This window comes from Acanthaster planci, linkage group LG11, assembly GCF_054643075.1.
Source record: "Acanthaster planci isolate LZ-2023a linkage group LG11, COTS_SCS, whole genome shotgun sequence".
NCBI lineage: Eukaryota > Metazoa > Echinodermata > Asteroidea > Valvatida > Acanthasteridae > Acanthaster > Acanthaster planci.
The window spans coordinates 7424787-7441650 of record NC_141787.1 but is presented as its reverse complement, the minus strand read 5'-3'; the positions used below and the strand labels follow the sequence as shown (position 1 = coordinate 7441650).

At 50.2% G+C, this 16864-nt stretch overlaps 1 pseudogene; it reads left to right on the top strand.

Moving 5' to 3' along the window:
- The first annotated feature begins 632 nt into the window (after window positions 1-632).
- On the top strand, window positions 633-2358 carry LOC147797345 (large subunit ribosomal RNA; annotated as a pseudogene).
- The last annotated feature ends 14506 nt before the right edge of the window (window positions 2359-16864 follow it).

The window sequence follows — 16864 nt, the reverse complement described above, 5'->3', positions numbered from 1 at the left end:
GTTTCTGTTGTGTTTCTGTTGTTGAGGGCGGCATCTCGCAGCAGGCGGCGTCGGTCCCGCCGCGGGTGCTGGACGGGGAGCTTTACGTGGGCGCGCGCTGAAGATTTCTTCCTCAGACTCCGTTGTCCGCCAAAGGGCGCATCTCCGGTCTCGCTTTTACTTGGGCGCAAAACCCGACTCGGCCCCACCCGTGAACACGTCGGTGAGGCACCTTAGCTCGCAAGAGCGTCTCTCGTCGGGGTTTGTTTGGGCCAAAACGTGCGCCAATTGGGCGCAGGACTCCCGAGCCGAACAAGAAAGACACGGGCAGCTTCGACGGAGTGCGCTGGGAGGAGGCCAGGCATGCATGCAGGCAGGCAGGGCAGGCCAAAAGAGAAAAAGGGGACGCCCTACCCCGTCAGCGGGAACCTAGTGCTGCCAGCCCCGTTTCAGATCTCCGAATGGACCGCCAGAGAGGGAGTGGGGGCCCAGCGCCGAGAGAGAGAGAGAGAAGAGAGCCTGCACGAACGGGCTGCGGAGGGGCCCCCTTTCCTGGTAGCCGCCGAGGCGCCGGGCAGGCCCCCGATAGGCGAGAGAGAGAGATAGAGACGAGGCCTATTGCAAACCCATCGACCTCAGGTCGGAGGAGAGGACCCACTCAATTTAAGCATATCACTAAGCGGAGGAAAAGAAACTAACCAGGACTCCCCCAGTAGCGGCTAGCGAAGCGGGAAGAGCCCAGCGCGAAATCCCCGGGCCCTTAGCGGGCCCACGGGAACTGTGGCGTAGGGAAGTCCGGTCCGGCTGTCGCGGCGGTGCCGAGGTCCCTCTCATCGAGGCCCCCTTCCCTCCCGTGGCGGGTGTCAGACCCCTGCGGGCGCCGTCCGGCCGGTGACCAGGGCTTCCAGGAGTCGGGTTGTTTTGTAGCTCAGCACAAAGGCGGGTGGTAAACTCCATCCAAGGCTAAGTACCGTGAGGGAAAGTTGAAAAGCACTCTGAAGAGAGAGTTCAAGAGTACGTGAAGCCGTCGAGAAGCAAGCGGGAGGGCTGCGCGAATCGGGCCGGGGAGATTCAGCACAGCCGGCACGGTGTCCGCCGCGGCCCCGCATCCCCCTAGCCGGGTGGCGGGGCCCGGGGGCGCCCCTGGTGCACCGCCGCCCTGCTGCCAGCACCCCCCGGGTGCGGCTGAGGAAAAGCGGGCAGGCTAGGGCCCGAAAGATGGTGAACTATGCCCGAGCAGGACCAAGCCAGAGGAAACTCTGGTGGAGGTCCTCAGCGATTCTGACCTGCAAATCGATCGTCCGACTTGGGTATAGCGGCAAAAGACTAATCGAACCGTCTAGTTGCTTGTTCCCTCCGACGTTTCCTCAGGATAGCTGGCGCCTGGGAAAGAGAGAGAGCAGTTGCATCCGGTAAGCGAATGATTAGAGACCTTTGGGCCGAAATCACCTCAACCTATTCTCAAACTCAAAATTGATGCGGGGCCCGACCCGCCGGCTCGGGGCCGGGCCCTCAATGCACGGGCGCCCAGTGGGCCATTCTTAGTAAGCAGGACTGGCGCTGCAGGATGAACCGAACGCCGGGTTAGGGCGCTGCATTGCGGCCGACGCTCATCAGAGCCCAGAAAAGGCGTTGGTTGAAACAGACAGCGGGAGGTGGCCATGGAAGTCGGAATACGCCAAGGAGTGTGAAACAACTCACTTGCCGAATCAACTAACCCTGAAACTGGATGGCGCTGAGCGTGCCGCCCACACACAGACGTCGGGGCAGAGAGCGAGTGGGACCGCCGCCCTGGTGGTACGCCCCGGCGAGTAGGACGGCCGCCGCGGTGCGCGTCGAAGCACCGGCTGCGAGGCCGCGGGGCCGCGTGGAGCCGCTGCGGGAGCAGATCTTGATTGTAGTAGCAAATATTCGAGTGATATCCTCGAGGGCCGAGTGGCGGAGAAGGGTTCCATGTGAACAGCACTTGTATATGGGTCAGTCGATCTTAAGCCTCAGGGAAAATCCTCCCCGAGCGGAGACGGGCGCCCCCCTCCTTGCGGGGCCGGGGCCTCGCCCCCCGTGCGAAAGGGAATCAGGTCAACATTTCTGAACCCGCAGGGGGAGCCCTCCGTCCTCCACGGCGGTCCGAGCTGCGAAGCAAGCGAGCCCGCAGACGCCGGCCTTGGCCCCGGGAAGAGTTTTCTTTTCTTGGTAAGGGGCGGGATCCCTGAAATCGGCTTGTCCGGAGCTAGGGGCTGCGGCCCCGTAGAGTGCCGCGTCTCCAGCGGCGTCCTGCGAGCTCCAGCCGGCCCTTGAAAATGCGGGGGAGTGCGTGGACCGTCGCCTCGGGTCGTACCCAAAACTGCAGCCGGTCTCCAAGGTGAACAGCCTCTGGTCGATAGAACAATGTAAGTAAGGGAATTCGGCAACCCGGATCCATAACTTCGTGAGAAGGATTGGCTCTGAGGGCTGGGTCGGTTGGGCCGGGGCTGGAAGCGGGTCGCGGCGCCCCATGTCCGCGCCATGTCCGAGCGGCGTCACTTCCTCCCCCCGCCGGACCGCAGGGCCGTACGCACGCAAGCCACCCTCCGTCCCCTCCGCCGCCCGCCCCGTCAAAGGGGCGCGGCCGCCGGTCGAGAGCGGCGGGCGGGTCACGGCACGCGGCACCTGCGGACCCAGGCGCCTGGCGGGGGACCCCGTCAGGCCGGCGCGCTGGCTCCCGAGCCCGGACCGGCGTGGGACCCGCCTCGTCGACATTCCTTGCTGCGCGGCCGCCTCGTTGCGGTCGCTTCGGCCGGTGCCCAACAGCCGGCTCAGAACTGGTACGGACCAAGGAATCCGACTGTCTAATTAAAATAGAGCATCGCAACGTCCGCAGCCGGGGCGCTGAGGCGATGTGATTTCTGCTCAGTGCTCTGAATGTCAAAGTGAAGAGATTCAGCGAAGCGCGGGTAAACGGCGTAAGTAACTATGACTCTCTTAAGGTAGCCAAATGCCTCGACATCTAATTAGTGACGCGCATGAAAGGGTTAACGAGATTCCCACTGTCCCTATCTACTCTCTAGCGAAACCACAGCCAAGGGAACGGGTTTGGCAGAATCATCGGGGAAAGAAGACCCTGTTGAACTTGACTCTAGTCTGACCTTGTGAAGGGGCACAGGGGTGTAGGATAGGTGGGAGGGCCCCGGCCCGACGGTGAAATACCACTACTCTCGTCATTTCTTTACTTAGCCGGTGATGCGGGGAGCGGGCCCCACGCGGGCCCAGTCTTCTGGCGCTACGCGGCCGGCCGCCTCACGGCGCCGACGGCCGCCACCCGCTCTGGCGACAGGGTCAGGCGGGGAGTTTGACTGGGGAGGTACATCTGTCAAAGGGTAACGCAGGGGGCCTAAGGCGAGCTCATCGAGAACAGAAAACCCCTTGCGGAGCAAAAGGGCAAAAGCTCGTTTGATTTTGATTTTCAGTATGAATACGGACCGTCAAAGCGTGGCCAACCAATCCTTTTGAGCTTTGGAGTTTGAAGCAAGAGGTGTCAGAAAAGTTACCACAGGGATAACTGGCTTGTGGCAGCCAAGCGTTCATAGCAAGGAGGGCCGGCCAGCGGCCTTCGGGCGGGCCGAACCCTGAGGAGGAGGAGACCGGGGAGGACTGGCGGCGGAGGAGGATCTGGCACAGCCGGAGGAGGGCCCGCCAGGACTGACGGCGGAGTGAACTGGCGCCCGCCCGGCGGCCCGGGATGAGCTGCTGGGCCGCGAGTCTGAGGGGGCCGCCCCAAACTGACTTGAAATCCAGGGTTGGCAGTATACCCAGCAGGAGGGCTCTAGGGGAGTAGACAGGTCGGTTCCAATGCCGTCGTGCGACGGGCCGTCGGGCGGGGAGGGACCTGGGGAGGGGAGGGACAGAGTCTCGTAGCGGGCGGCACCGGTCCCGCCGTGGGTGCCAGACGGGCGGCGGTGCGTGGGCGCCCGCTGAAGATTTCTTCCTCGCACTTCGTGTTCCGCGAAAGGCCGGATCTCCGGCTCTCGAGAGCGTCTCTCGTCAGGGTCTGTTGGGCCCAAAACATGCCTATTTCAATGAGAGCATTTTGGAACTTAACCCCCAGTCCCTGGTTTGCCTATTTATAGGAGGGAAGATGGTCTCAAGCTCAGCTCCAGCTGCCAGAAATCAGTACAGCCATATATTGTCCATACGATATTGCAATTTCCACACGGTGGAGCCCAAGGCTCTGGAGCGATTCCCCCTCGGGTCTGGACAAGCCCGGCTCCGGACGAGTGGGGACTGGTGGTGTGGCGCGGCAAATTGCAGTCCTGGGGAAAAAACCGCCGCAGCCGCACGCCGTGCCCCTAAAGCCGTGCATTTCCGACACGCTTCCCCGGGCGAAAACGACTCCAGGCCGGCGGGCGGGTGGTGCAGCCCGCTGAATCGCCTTCTTCGGAAAACCTGGTCCGAGAGGTTTGGATGTCCGGGGTTGCCCGCGGAAAGCGGGCCGGGCGTCTCCGGCCTACCGTCCATCGGCTCGCTGGCCCACCCAAGGCCTCTGAGAGGGCTTTGCCCCGTGACAGGTTGGGCCCGAAACGTGCGTATTTCAATGGGAGCATTTTGGACCTTAACCCCACTACCTGAAGTGGGAAGGTGGTCTCAAGCTCAGCTCTAGCTGCAAGAAATCAGTACAGCCACATACGAGAGGAACCGCAGACTCGGACCCCGGTGGTGCAAGTCTACAACCCGACAGATTACGGCCGAATGCCTCTAAGTCGAAATCTCTGCCGGTGCGCGGCGACGCCGCCGGCGTCCCGCCCGAGAGCGGCCCGCATCAGCGCCCACCCGCTCTTGCATTGGAGGGCCGGGCCAACGCCGCCGACTCCGCCGAAGTCCCTGCCCGGGGGCTGGGAGCTCCAGCGGAACCGCCTTCTCGAGAGGTCCGCCAGATCACTTGCAGACGACTTGGGTATGGATCGGGGTGTCGTGCACAGTAGAGAAGCCGCTTCGCTGCGATCTGCTGAAACTAAACCTTTCGATCCGAGGGATTTGCCCGCGCCGCAGACGGGCTGATCCCGGCGGGCCGGGTCGGACAACGTACCGCAGAGGAGGCAGCGTCACCGCCGCGGGAGCTGCTTCTGGGAGAGGGGCGCCGCCACGCGGGGAGGCGGGGGTGGTGGGGTCCAGCAGCGGGGAGAGGAGGTCGAGCGCGGAGGGCCGGCTGGCGCCGCCCGGTGGCCCTCGGGCGGACTGCACTTGGAGGAGGAGACCGGGAAAGACCGGGGAGTGAACGAAAGCTTCCCCGGTGTCAGAAGATTGGCTGCTGGGCTGCATACCTGACGCGGCCGCCCCAAACTGATTTGAAATCCACGGTTAATAGTGTACCCCGCAGGAAGGCTCTCAGGGAGTTGCCAAGTCGGTCCCAATGCAATTGTGCGATCAGCTGTTTGGCACGGATGAACCATGGCTTGCAGCACGAGGGCGGCATCTGGCAGCGGGAGGCGTCGCTCCCGCTGTGGGTGCCGGACGGGTAGCGTTACGTGGGCGCCGGCTGAAGATTTCCTCCTCGGACTTCGTGTTCCGCGAAAGGTCGCATCTCCATTTACGCTCTGGCTCGGGCGCAAAAACCGACTCGGCCCCACCCTTGAACGCGTCGGTGAGGCACCCCAGCTCGCAAGAGCGTTTTTCGTCGGGGTCTGTTAGGGTTAGGGTTAAGGGTTAAGGTTAGGGGTAGTATAATAGGGTTGGGGTTAGGGATAGAGTTACAGATAGGGTTAGGGTTGGGGTTAGGGATAATGTAAGGGTTAGGGTTGGGGTTGTGGCTAGGGTTTGATATATATAGGTTTGTGGTTAGGGCTAGGGTTAGGGTTAGAGTAAGGGTTAGGGGTAGGGTAAGGGTAAGGATTGGGGTTGTGGTAAGGGTTAGATGTAGTGATATATAGGTTTGTGGTTAGGGTTAGGGTAAGTGTTAGGGTCAGGTTTGTGGTTAGGGCTAGGGTTAGGATTAGAGTAAGGGTAAGGGTTAGGAGTTCTGTAAGGGTTGAGATCCGGATTGTGGTTAGGGTTAGATTTTGTGATATATAGGTTTGTTGTTAGGGTTATGCTTAGGGGTTGGATAATAGGGTTGGAGTTAGGGATATATTTCAGTTTACAGGTAGTATTACCGGTAGTGTAAGAGTTAGGATTGGGATTGTGGTTAGGGTCAGTGATATACAGGTTTGTGGTTAGGGCTAGGGTTGTGGTTAGGGTTAGAGTAAGGGTTAGGGTTAGGGTATCTGGGGGGTAAGGGTTAGGATTGGGGTTGTGGTCGGATTTAGTGATATATAGGTTGGTGGTTAGGGTTAAGGATATATAGGTTTGTGGATATGGTTAGGGACAGTAGGGTGAGGGATATTCTTGGTGTTAAGGTTAGGATATCGTGAGTGTTGGTGATTGGGTTAGAGAATGGGACAGTCAGGATCAACATTTGACACAACTGAAAATACGACAACTCGAGTCAACATATTAAAAATATATCATAAAAATGACAGGAACAGTGCTCATTTTTCAAGTAAAGAGGCTTGCATCACACGGCAAAGTATCTAAATAACTAAACCATGTATCAAATCCACCACACAAGTGAACAGTCTATTTTCCTATTTATCAGAACTGTTGGTGTTCCCGATTCACTCCAACCCCTGGAAAAAGGACCTGCGTGATACCGTTAAGGTTGCATCCCGCGAAATGATTGTATTTCTGCGTGCGAACTCCTTGATGTTCTGTAATCCAAGGGATTTTTACAATAAAACATGCCATAATCAGGAGGGATCACAGAAACATTTTTATAAATCCCAAATTTTGGACTGGTAGTTTCTTTCACAAAAAGCCCGAAATTGTGGGCCTGTTAGGAAAGACAATGAGAGCTAGGCAAACAGTTTTACTGTTTTGGATATATCTTTGGAAAAAGGCGAGTAAAAACAAATCGTGGGTGAAACCCATAAAATTGAAACGAAAAGTGATCTACTGGCCATAATCTTGAATTTCCGGTGCAAAAACCGAAGACAAACCTCAACCGAGAGTCAACAGACGGCACTATTTCGCTCAACCGTGTTTGGGTCCATTTCTGCCTAGTGATTTCAATCGAAAAAACGCGTCGTATCTGTATAGTGAATTTTTATTATTGACGGTGCAAGGGAAACATATCAAGGGGCCGCACAGTCTGGCAACACTCGCCTCCTTATTTCATTGAAGAAAAAACATATAGTACAATTTTGCTTGCTTTCAACTGCAGAATCACTTGATATTTTCAAACAGAAATCCTCACAAAAGACGTACATGTCCCACTTGTATTGGGTTAACCTTCTTGCGTCACGCCAACAGATCTGCTCCCCCAAATACAAGCACAAAAGCAAAACAAACAATCCCTTTAATTATTTGAAATGACAGAGAATCCACTGGATGTCGAATCAGTAATGATTTGGGTTTTACCCTTATCACGTCCCAAAAGCTGTAGACAGCCTCTGTATCACGGCGCACTCCATTCATTTGGGTTTTCATTTCCAGGTAACCCAAGTTACATTTAATTTTGGCGAGACTGAAACTTTAAGTTGTCATTTATATCTAGAGCCTCACTTGCCTTCAAATTTATATCAGTATTCGAGTTACAAAAAGGGACAAGGGAAAAAAAGTCATCCAAGTTACTTGGTCAAGAATATGTCTCTTTTCAAACTCAAATGGAACACCACCCAAATTTACATGCCATTTCTCAAAACTTAAAGGAATCTACGTTTAAGATCCTATCTCTGATCACTCCTTTTAGTTCTACACCAGGCAGGGTTTTAATCTCAAAGTTTATTGTATCTGCTCCTGTACCTTGCAATCAGACCATCTTTCTCTGGAAACCTGTATTTCTCTGCCATAGTGGGGGGTTTAGACTGAGCAGCAGTGTTGGGTACAACAAACAGCATCGTCGGATAGCCTCTTTAAACAGAGTCCTGACATACCCTGAGGAGAACAAACAATACAGTGATTTTGAATATGGAAATTCTTAATTACAACAGCTCTTCTTTGGAATTTTCAAAAAGTGTCCTTTGTTTGCCTACACGTATATGTATTTACATGGGCTTTTTAAGCCTTTACTTAGTCATACTTTACGGGGGAAAAATAAAAAGTTGTATTTCCTGAAATCTGTTGAAAGATACAATTTTAAATCTCCACTCTTACTTATCTAAATTCTTTTTCAAAGGCAAGGAATATGTCATGTTGAGAGCATAAATGTACTTCCGGAAAAAAGGAGATTTGAGGGGAAATTTTACAATCTACAAACCATGGGTTTTGTGGAATAAACTTGACAAATTGAAAAAGCAAGACCCCTACCAAAGGAAGCTGCTTCTTGAATTTATTTCACCATAGCTTCCCCCCGGCTTAAACTTTGGCTTGCTGAGGTGAAACATGTGAGTGCCCTTGGATGTGGTAGCATGGCTTCTGTCACTATTCTCGTTGTAGTGATGGCCAGCAATGTGAAGCCTAACAAATACAACAAGTGTATGATTTTCAACAAAAGGAAAAATTTATAGAAGTAAATGTGGAATGGCCATATTGAAAGTAAATAAAGGGATGGCAAAGGATTGGTCCAGTTGGATACATTTCCAGGAGAAGCAAAATGCTCAAAAACATTTAGACTAAGTAAATAACATAATAGTCAATTTCAAAACTGAAGTAACACCTTAATTCTATTCACCTGCAAGTTATACCATCATATGAGTAGGCCTTCATCTCGGGAGCAAATTGGTTTATGAGGCTGGGGAAGCTCTCCAGGGAGGACGTCTGCGCTGTGGAAGACATTTTCCGAATGTCTTTCGGCATTGAGGTACTCTCCAGGATTTAGTACAGCTTGATAGTTTCCTCTGTCCCTATAAAGCCACGAACCTGATTCGTTAATATCATTTTGTTTCAATTAATCTTCATGACTCGTATATTACAGAACCATAAGGGAAAGCCTGAAAGTAAATTCTTTTTTTAATACCTGGCTTCAACCATTTCTTCTTTTGCCTCCCAAGTCGGCCTTGTTCACACTTAGTATATGGAGCAGAGTGCCCTTGGTGTACTCCAACGATATGGTTACATAAAGAGGCCCACTTGGCCTCCCGGAGATCCTCCTCTGCATCAGTGGTGGAAGAGGCACACCAATAGACATGATTGTTTATGGACCTCTTCCATTCGGCCACACCCTCAAACCCTTTCCTCTTTGATAACTTATCGACCTTCTTCTTGATCCCGTGATGAAAAATAGAAAAATAAATGATACAAATTAAACTTCAGCGTGTTAGGGCTTTCGTTTTTTTGGCCAAGTGAAATCACTTTTTTGCAAAAAGGAAAGTAACTGTTCCATTAGAAAATTATATCCAAGATAATGCAAAGATACTTTGGGCCTTTCAAATGATTTCTTGCCATAAATATTTTCCTATGTGTTTCTCAAGAAATCAGTTAAAATTCTGTAGTCTCGACAAATGGTTATGAGGGTCATAAAAAGAAACGTTGATTTTGGGATTTATTTTTAAACTTTATCTTCAACTACCGGTACCTTTTTGCTATATGCCAGACGTCATACATGTGTAGATTTGTTGGCTCATGTTTTCGCACATATTTGGCCGAAGACCGATGACGGTCAGTGACGAGCTTGCAGACAGTGAGGTCAGCTTCACGTAGGGTTGCCATTGTCCTTTTGAAGTCCTCCAGCTCCATGTGGTAGCTACTCTTGACTTCTTTGCACTAACAAATGAATACATAACAAATACATGTACTAAATGTTAGTAACAAACAGTCAATCTGAGGCTATCAATCAAGGCGCAGCGGCAGCAGCAAATTGAAATAAGCAACTTTCAAAATAACTTTATTTACAGAATAAAGTTAATGAAATGAATGCATCCTTTTGCTTGTACAAATTGTCGAGAACCATTTATCGAAAACCATCGCATGTACATCAACTCTACCTTTCTTTAGAAACAAAGACTCACCTGTACAAGCTGAATATCAACAATCTTGCCGATGACTAGCGTTTGACTATCAGCTTTCAGACGAAGCTTTACTTCGGTGATGTGTTGTGTCCACACGGCTTCAACTGATGGCAAGAGGTGTCTCTTCTGGTGGGAGAAAATGGTGCGCAGCGAAATACAAGCTGCCCCCATACAGGTCAACATGCGGAGAACCTTTGATGGGCTGGCACCGGCAAACAGGAAAGCTGCAGAGAGTAGCAGATTTCCTGCAGGTGTTGCACCCAGCCACGGCTGGGAACTCCAGGTCGTCCCCTTGGACTTGCAGGCCCCTCATCGCTGAAAAACAGAAACGAAAGTCCACACAGTTCGTTTCATCAGACTGATCTTCCGTGAACCGCACTTGAAACACTCCCTAAAAAGTTGGAAGAGCTCCCCCTCGAACAGTGTACTTTGGATGAACTTGAGGAAGAACATCCGTTGATATTGGAACGGTCTGTGGACTTCTTTCCCTTCTGTTTACAAAAGATCAATGGCATTTGGATAAACCAAGGTGATACCACGGTGAGTGTAGGGATGAAAAGTAGTTTCTACTCTGCGATGAGAGAAGGTTAATTTTAAATAAAAAAAACCATTTTGCTTTGTTTCTGTTATAACCTTATAAAATAAATTCTGGTTTCATATACTGCATATATCGTACTTACGTTTTGAATGACCGGGTGCGACAAGGTTCTGAAGATGATGACGAAGATGATGAGGAGGATGGTTCATAGTCGGAGGAATCATCACGCTCTTGTTCTCTTCTAACTCTTCCTCTTCTAATTCTTCAACTTCTGCATCATCAAGCAGCTTGCATTGTATTCCAGTTTCGCTGACTTCGGGAACAGCTTGTATTCCGGCATCGGTATCTATCAGAAAAAAAATGTATAAATTTGTTGTTTATCATGAACTGTGACGAGAACAATAAAACCGAATAAGAAGAAAAAATGTCATTTATAAATTAATATGATAACAAAAATAGACATTTCAAATACATTTTGATACTTACGTATATTGCAACAAAGAATTTTCACTGGATCAGTCTGACAAGCAGCATCCACATTCTGTACATGTAAAAGAACAAAATGAAAGTTATTTAAAAAAATTTCTAGAGAGAACAATTGAAAGAACAATACCCATTTTGTTCCTCTTGAATGTTCAACAATAGTTGAAGGGAGCAAGTGATTGTGATGGACTTACCGACACAACTGGAATCATACCACGAGCACTTACAGTACACTCTGGGTCTGGCACACTTTCTATGCACAAGGTTCTATCTCCAACCTTTCCGACCTGGTTGCTCTCTCTTCTGGCTTGTTTCCGTGGAAGCACATCCTCCAAAACCTGGTAGCAGTTTCCAATGAAAGAAAACAAATTAAATGAAATTAATCCTTGTTAAAATGAATAGGAGAAATAGTTCAGTAAAACAACAGCGTCATTTATAAACTACCACAGTTGTGCTTATATAGTGAAAAATATATTGAAAGGCAGAAGAAAAAAAATCAGGTGCGGAAACCTTACGGCTAATGATATTGTTGCTTCTCATCTTCATGGCACACACATGAATGTCACGATCAGTAAGGCTCATGCTGATTGAAAAAGAACTGCACCTTGCATATTAGTGAGTGACCAGATTAATGTCAACAAGAAAGTGTTAACCGATTTCAACCTTGCCCCGTCATTAGCCTATCAAAATGTACAAATATCAAAGTAGGCTACTATTTCTGTACAGTGTTTCTAGCTTTAAGATCAACAGAATAAACAACCAAAATTCACAAAACGTGTACAAAACGATTACATGCACTATGCGATTATGAAACTAACGTGAATGCATGGCGAGTGAGAAACGATAAAACTTACTCGGAGTCGCTGGCGTTTTGCAAAAGCACCCTTCCTCTTCTCTTCCAGTACCGGCTCACTTTTCTTGCTTATTAAAAAATATTGTGGGTACAGCATCGGGACGAAGCATTGCCTTGAACTGAATCCCAAACTGATGTTGTTGATCGTTGGCGTTACGATCAAAATAGGAAGGCTCGAAGTGTGCGGAGCAGATCACTGAGTGCTCGTTTGGTCCGACCACTTGGCTCGGGTCAGCTTCACTTTCGCCGTCCAAATTCGTCGACATTTTGGGTCAGATGGAAAACGATGCAGACTAAAACCATCTTTGGTAGTGTTGCTGCAAACAGCAACAATACAGGTCGGTGGCATTCTTAACAAAAACTACGTTATTTTCGTGAAGGAGTGAGGCGAAATTCTCAAGAAACTGTACAAGAAGTGCGTGTGACGCTGCCGATCGAGCTGCCACGCATAACTGGGAAAGTTTGCCGATCTCCGGAGTTAACGTCACACATTCTTATGTCAAAAAGTTTTTTTTATTGATGTCAAGGCGGTGCAACCAAGGTAAAATGAGCAAAAAATTGTTCAGGTTGAAACACTTTATCAATTCAAATAATAAAAAACACACTACAAAGACCGTCTAAAGCATTTCCGACACAATCGAGCGCCAAGCTCAGGGCGGTTCCCCGGGCGAACCCGACTCTAGGGCGGCGGCGTGGTTGCTACGCCGCGGTGAATTGCCATCCTCGGAAAACCTTGTCCGAGAGGTTCGGATGTCCGGGGTTTCCTGCAGCCAAGCGGGCCGGGCGTCTCCAGGCCTCCCGTCCATAAGCTCGCTGGCCCACCCAAGGCCTCTGAGAGGGCATTGCCCCGGGACCGGTTGGGCCAAAAACGTGTGCATTTCAATGAAAGTATTTTCGACCTTAACCCCCACTCCCTGGTTTGCCTATTTATAGGGAGGAGGGTGTTCTCGAGCTCATAGGGTTAGGGATAAGGGTTAGGGTTGGGGTTAGGGGTAGGGATAGGGTTGGAGATAAGAATAGGGTTAGGGACAGATGGGTGAGGGGTATTGTTGGCGTTAGGGGTAGGATAGCGCGAGTGTTGGGGATAGGGTTAGAGAAAGGGATATTTTGAGCTATATATTTACATCATCATTTGACACAACGGAATATACGACTATATCCCTATATATCAATAACCCCATCCTTATATATTGGGATAGGGTTACGATTAGAGACAGGGTCAGGGATAATGGTTATGGATACGGTTGGGGTTAGGTGTAAGGTTACGGATAGGGTTAGGGGTAGGGTTAGGGTTAGAGATAGGGTTAGGGGTAGGGTTAGGGTTAGGTTTAGGGTTAGAGATAGTGTTAGGGGTAGGGCTAGGGTTAGAGAGGGTTAAGGTTACTGATAGGGTTAGAGATAGGGTTAGTTTTACGGATAGGGTTGGGGGTAGGGTAAGGGTTAGAGATAGTGTTAAGGATAATGGTTAGGGATATGGTTGGGGTTAGGGGTAGGGATAGGGTTAGAGATAGGGTTAGGGTTCAGCATAGGGGTAGGGTTAGGGTTAGAGATAGGGTTAGGGTTACGGATAAGGTTAAGGTTAGAGTTAGGGTTAGTGGTAGGGTTAAGGTTAGAGATAGGGTTAGGGATAATGGTTAGGGATAGGGTCGGGGTTAGGGGTAGGGTTAGGGTTAAAGATAGGGTTAGGGTTACGGATAAGGTTAGGGGTAGGGTTAGGGTTAGAGATAGGTTTATGGGTAAAGTTAGAGATAGGGTTAGGGATAATGGTTAGGGATAGGGTTGGGGTTAGGGGTAGGGTTAGGGTTAGAGATAGGGTTAGAGATAGGGTTAGAGATAGGGTTAGGGTTAGAGATAGCATTAGGGTTAGAGATAGGGTTAGGGTTAGAGATAGGGTTAGAGATAGGGTTAGGGGTAGGGTTAGGGTTCGAGATAGGGTTAAGGGTAGGGTTAGAGAAAGGGTTTAGGGTTAGGGTTATGGATAGGGTTAAGGGTAGGGTTAGGTTTAGGGTTAGAGATAGGGTTAGGGTTACGGATAGCGTTAGGTGTTGGGTTAGGGTTAGAGATAAGGGTAGGGTTACAGATAGGGGTAGGGTTAGGGTTAGGGGTAGGGTTAGGGCTAGAGATAGGGTTAATGATACGGATAGGGTTAGGGGTAGGGGTGGAGATAGGGTTAGGGTTACGGATAGGGTTAGGGGTTAGCTTAGGGTTAGAAATAGTGTTAAGGTTACGGATAGGGTAAGATATAGGGTTAGGGTTACAGAGAGGGTTAGGGTTACAGATAGGGTTAGGGGTAGTTGTAGGGTTAGAGATAGGGTGAGGGTACGGATAGGGTTAGGGTTAGAGATAGGGGTAGGGGTAGGGTTAGGGTTACAGATAGGGTTAGGGATAATGGTTAGGGATAGGGTTGGGGTTAGGGGTAGGGTTAGAGATAGGGTTAGGGTTACGGAAAGGGTTAGAGATAGGGTTAGGGGTAGGGTTAGGGTTAGAGATAGTGTTAAGGATAATGGTTAGGGATATGTTTGGGGTTAGGGGTAGGGATAGGGTTAGAGATAGGGTTAGGGTTAAGGATAGGGTTAGCGGTACGGTTAGGGTTAGAGATAGGGTTAGGGATAGGGTTAGGGGTAGGGTTAGAGATAGGGTTAGGGGTAGGGTTAGGGTTAGAGATAGGGTTAGGGATAATGGTTAGGGATAGGGTTGGGGTTAGGAATAGGGTTAGGGCTAGATATAGGGTTAATGATACGGATAGGGTTAGGGGTAGGTTAGAGATAGGTTTAGGGTTAGGGTTACAGATAGGGTTAGGGTTAGAAATAGGGTTAGGGTTACGGATAGGGTTAGGTTTAGGGTTAGAGATAGGGTTAGGGTTACGGATAGGGTTAGGTGTTGGGTTAGGGTTAGCGATAGGGGTAGGGTTACAGATAGGGGTAGGGTTAGAGTTAGGGTAGGGTTAGGGCTAGAGATAGGGTTAGGTTTACGGATAGGGTTAGGGTTAGGGTTAGAGATAGGGTGAGGGTATGGATAGGGTTAGGGTTAGAAATAGGGTTAGGGGTACGGTTAGGATTAGAGATAGGGTTAGGGATAATGGTTAGGGATAGGGTTGGGGTTAGAGGTAGGGTTAGAGATAAGGTTAGGGTTAGGGTTAGAGAGAGGGTTAGGGTTACGGAAAGGGTTAGGGTTAGAGATAGGGTTAGGGTTACAGATAGGGTTAGAGATAGTGTTAGGGGTTGGGTTAGGGATAATGGTTAGGGATAGGGTTGGGCGTAGGGGGAGGGATAGGGTTAGAGATAGGGTTAGGGTTACGGATAGGGTTAGGGGTAGGGTAAGGCTAGAGATAGGGTGAGGGTACGGATAGGGTTAGGGTTAGAAATAGGGTTAGGGGTAGGGTTGGGGTTAAAGATAGGGTTAGTGATAATGGTTAGGGATATGGTTGGGGTTAGGGGTAGGGTTAGAGATACGGTTAGGGTTACGGATAGGGTTAGAGATAGGGTTAGAGTTATGGATAGGGGTAGGGTTAGGGTTAGAGTTAGTGTTAAGGATAATGGCTAGGGATTTGGTTGGGGTTAGGGGTAGGGATAGGGTTAGAGATAGGGTTAGGGTTAAGGATAGGGTTAGGGTTACGTAAAGGGTTAGGGTTAGAGATAGGGTTAGGGGTAGGGTTAGGGTTAGAGATAGGGTTAGGGATAATGGTTAGGGATAGGGTTGGGGTTTGGAGTAAGGATAGGGTTAGAGATAGGGTTAGGGTTACGGATAGTGTTAGGGGTTGGGATGGGGTTAGGGGTAGGGTTAGAGATAGGGTTAGGGATAATGGTTAGGGATAGGGTTGGGGTAAGGGATGGGGTTAGGGTTAGAGATAGGGTTAGCGTTACGGATATTGTTAGTGGTACGGTTAGCGTTAGGGGTAGGGTTAGGGTTACAGATAGGGTTAGGGTTACGGATAGGGTTAGGGGTTGGGTTAGGGTTAGAGATAGGGTTAGGGATAATGGTTAGGGATAGGGTTTGGGTTAGGAATAGGGTTAGAGATAGGAATAGGGTTAGGGACAGATGGGTGAAGCATATTGTTGGCCTTAGGGGTAGGATAGTGCAAGTGTTGGGGATAGGGTTAGAGAAAGGGATATTTTGAGCTATATATTTACATCAACATTTGACACAACGGAATATACGACTATATTCCTATATATCAATAAGCCTATCCTTATATATTTGGACAGGGTTACGGTTAGAGATAGTGTCAGGGATAATGGTTATGGATACAGTTGGGGTTAGGTGTAAGGTTACGGATAGGGTTAGGGGTAGGGTTAGGGTTAGAGATAGGGTTAGTGATAATGGTTAGGGATAGGGTTGGGGTAAGGGGTAGGGGTAGGGTTAGAAATAGGGTTAGGGTTACGAATAGGGTTAGGGGTAGGGTTAAGGTTAGAGATAGGGTTAGGGTTACGGATAGGGTTAGGGTTAGAGATATGGTTAGGGGTAGGGATAGGGTAAGAGATAGGGTTTGGGATAATGGTTAGGGATAGTGTTAGGGGTAGGGTTAGAGATAGTGTTTGGGGTAGGGTAGGGTTAGAGAGAGGGTTAGGGTTACGGATAGGGGCCGGAGGTGTCCGGGACTCGGCGGTGCAGCGGGCGTAGCTGGAGGAAGGCCTGCCGGAACTGACGGTAGAGTGACCGAGCGCTTTCTCGGTGGCCGAGGATTGGGTGCTGGGCTGCATGTCTGACGCAGCAGCACCAAACTGGCTTGAAATCCACGGTTAATAGTTTACTCTGCAGGCGGGTTCTCGAGGAGTAGCGCCAGGGTGCCGAGTCGCAAAGTCGGTCCCAATGCCATCGTGCGATCAGGTTTTCGGCAGGGATGAACTGGGGCCTCCAGCCCGAGGGCGGCATCTCGCAGCGGGCGGCGTCGGTCCCGCTGCGGGTGCCGGACGGGGAGTGTTACGAGGGAGCGGCCTGCGCTGAAGATTTCTTCCTGGGACTGCGTTGTCCGCAAAAGGGCGCATCTACGGTCTCGCTTCGACTCGGGCGCAAAACCCGACTCGGCCCCACCCGTGAACGCGTCGGTGAGGCACC